At 49.9% G+C, this 3399-nt stretch overlaps 1 non-coding gene across 1 annotated transcript; it reads left to right on the forward strand.

Moving 5' to 3' along the window:
* The first annotated feature begins 449 nt into the window (after positions 1-449).
* TRNAA-UGC (transfer RNA alanine (anticodon UGC)) lies at positions 450-521 on the forward strand. The gene has a single exon. It is a non-coding gene; the product is annotated as a tRNA-Ala (tRNA).
* The last annotated feature ends 2878 nt before the right edge of the window (positions 522-3399 follow it).

The raw sequence follows: 3399 nt of genomic DNA on the forward strand, positions 1-3399 counted from the left end.
ACGCTGGCCGGCGCCGGGGCCGCGGCCCCTGCCCCACCGCCGAGACCGTCTGCGGCGTGTTTCTCAGCGCTGCCCTCGGGCGCGCGCCTCCCCGCACGGCGCCCCGCGCGGCGACCCAGATCCCGGACAGCGCTCGCCTCGCAGGTCGTCCCTCGCCGCCCTGTCCGAGGGGGTCGGTGCTGTGGGCTCGAGGAGGGGCACCCAGGGCACTGCCCTTCCTCATCACCCTGGTGGAGAAGGAAGCGCGTTTAATCGAATCACAGAGATCCGCGAGTATAAGACGCGCGCTGAGAGGTGCAGGGAGCGCCGGACGGTGCTGGGTAGAAAGCCTTCGCTGCGTCCGCCCGACGCCGCCTCTGCGAACGCAGCTCCGGAAGCCCCGGAGCCGCAGCCGCGCGTTAGGGGGACCCTGGGTCAGCCTCGGCCGGCGAAAGGAGGGCTCCCGTCGTGGGGGTGTAGCTCAGCGGTAGAGCGCATGCTTTGCATGTATGAGGCCCCGGGTTCGATCCCCGGCATCTCCACTTGGTAGATGCTCCAGCTCGCTTCTTCTTTAACCCTTGACGGGCCCCTCGTGAAATGTTAAGGCTGCTGAGAGAAAGGAACTTTCCTTCATCCAAAAGTCTTAACTGGACTGGGGTTTAAATTGACTTGAGACAGATTAGCAGGGTGAAAAGAGGCCTAATAAAGAGACTGGGAAGCATTTTAGACAAAGAGAAAATAAATGTGTGAGGAACTGAAAGCATAGAGCACACAGATGTTTGGGAACTTAAATTAGTACGGGATTTTAAGCGGAATTTGGGCTAAAGTGGATTTACTAAAAAAAGAACAAGGTTTTTTTGTTTTGTTTTGTTTTTAATAGTTTATTGTCATGTTGGTGTCCATACAACACCCAGTGCTCATCCCCACAAGTGCCCTCCTCCATGCCCATCACCCCCCTCTCCCCCACATCCATCAGTCCTCAGTTTTTGTCAGCATTCAAGAGTCTCTCATGGTTTGCCTCTCTCCCTCTCCCCCACCATTTCCCCCCTTCTTCTCCCCCATGGTCCTCCGTTAAGTTCCTCCTAATCCTCCTATACGTGCAAACATATGGTATCTGTCCTTCTCTGCCTGACTTATTTCGCTCAGCATAACACCCTCAAGGTCCATCCATGTTGCTACACGTGGCCGGATTTCATTCTTTCTCATTGTCATGTAGTATTCCATCGTATAGATAAACCACATCTTCTTAATCCATTCGTCTGTGGACACTTAGGCTCTTTCCATGATTTGGCTGTTGTGGAGAGCGCTGCTGTGAACATTGGGGCACATGTGCCCCTATGCATCAGCACTCCTGTATCTCTGAACAAGGTTTATACAGCTGTCTCAATTTTAATACCCATGTCTCTGGTAATAAGGATGTCTTTTACTTCTTAGTACAGGAAACTTCCTTTCATATGGAAAGTGTTTTTCCTGCTCCTATGGGACAGAGGAGGGTGTGATGTCCTTGAATCTGCTGTTTCCCAAGTAGCTGCAATTAAAAATAATTAATATCCCTTTAGGGCGCCTGGTGGGTCAGTTGGGGACTCTGGATTTCAGCTCAGGTCTGATCTCACAGTTAGTGGAGCCTCACCTTGGGCTCTGTGCTGATGGTGTGGAGCCTGCTTGGGATTCTCTTTCTCCCTCTCTCTGTGCCACTCCCCACATGAATGTGCACTCGCACACTCTCTCTCTCTCAAAATAAATAAAACGTTTAAAAAATAATTACTATGCCACTGAGGTCCATTTTGGGGTGGCTTGCTATCGGGGCATTTAAAGCTAGGTGCGTCAAATTAGAAGGAAGGCATTTAAATATTGCCAAATTCCTCCACTTAATGAAAGTTATCAAACTAATAGGGGCACTTGAGTGGTGCAGTTGGCTAAGTGTCTGACTCTTCATCTTGGCTCAGGTCATGATCTCAAGGTTTGTGAGATCAAGCCCACATGGAGTTGTGAGCTCAGAGCCTGCTTGGGATTCTCCTCTCTCTGCCCCTCCCCTGCTCACACGTGCTCTCTCTCTTGAAATAAAATAAACTTTAAAAATATAAAAACTAATATTGTGTCAAAATCATGTAAATACTTTAGAACACCTTTAAATCTCATTGTACGTTGACAAAATGCTTGGAAAGGCCTCCTCTAGAATGGTCTCTGGGCGCGGCTTCGGTGCCGCGGACATCGGTGGGCTGAAGGTGATGGGTGGTGACCAGAAACAGAAGTCCCGGCGGGAGGGCCGGTAGGGGCCGCCGTGCGCCCTTGCCTGTTTGAGTCCTCCTCTCTTAACAGGCGGACTTGAGTGTTATATCAGGAACTGTCTGAGCAATTTACTTTATAATACCTTTTCTTTTTTACCATGGTCTTTTCACCAATATGCGACGTTTCTTCACTGTCATATATGCCACGTATCGTAAGACAAATTCTCAACTGCCTGCTGAATAAGGACAGTCTTGAACAAGGGGCTATGCAAGTCGGGTGAAAACATGTTTCCTGCGGCCAAAGATGGGAGAGAACCAGGCGTGTACAACGTGCACGGATGGGCTCCCAGCTCTATACTTGCTGGGTCAGCTTCACCACCCCCCCCCCCCNTCAACTGCCTGCTGAATAAGGACAGTCTTGAACAAGGGGCTATGCAAGTCGGGTGAAAACATGTTTCCTGCGGCCAAAGATGGGAGAGAACCAGGCGTGTACAACGTGCACGGATGGGCTCCCAGCTCTATACTTGCTGGGTCAGCTTCACACCCCCCCCCCCACCAGGGGAATGTCTGTTCATTCAAAGCTCACCTCCTTCCCCTGGTCACACCCCTGCTAGCTTTCACTTTCAAGCTCCCTCCCCACTTCCTGGCACAGTTATCTGTAGGAAGCTGTATAAAGATGCCATTTCGGTGGCATTTTTGGTGGACAATCAGAAGAGTCAACGATACCTATCATGGGGATGCGGTTAGCCGTGGAGTGAAGGAGTCCCCTTAGGGGATCCAAACTGGGTCTCCAGCCTTTCCTTTTTCCATTTGCTCCTTCAAAGGTCAAGGCATGACCTGAATTCTGCAAACAAGACAAGGCTTTTGGCTCTGTCCCCTCAGCAACTCTGAAAATACATCAAAACACCGGAAGTGTGCCCGCTTTGGTAGCACCACACAGGGAAGATGAGCATGGCCTGGGCAGGGGTGACATGCAAATTCGTGAAGCATTCCATATGTTTTTTCACTAAATTCTACTCCTGAAACTAATATTGCACTCTATGTTAACTAACTGGAATTTGAATAAAAACTTGAAACTCCAAAAAAAAAAAATTAAGAAAACTAACAACAACCTGGAAGTATTGGCAATTACGTATAGACTTATGTTTGTTTATTACTGATGCATCATTCCCTGTGCTTGCTGGCTCGGCAG

This window comes from Crocuta crocuta, unplaced genomic scaffold, assembly GCF_008692635.1.
Source record: "Crocuta crocuta isolate KB4526 unplaced genomic scaffold, BGI_CrCroc_1.0 scaffold336, whole genome shotgun sequence".
In the NCBI taxonomy this organism is placed as follows: Eukaryota; Metazoa; Chordata; class Mammalia; order Carnivora; family Hyaenidae; genus Crocuta; species Crocuta crocuta.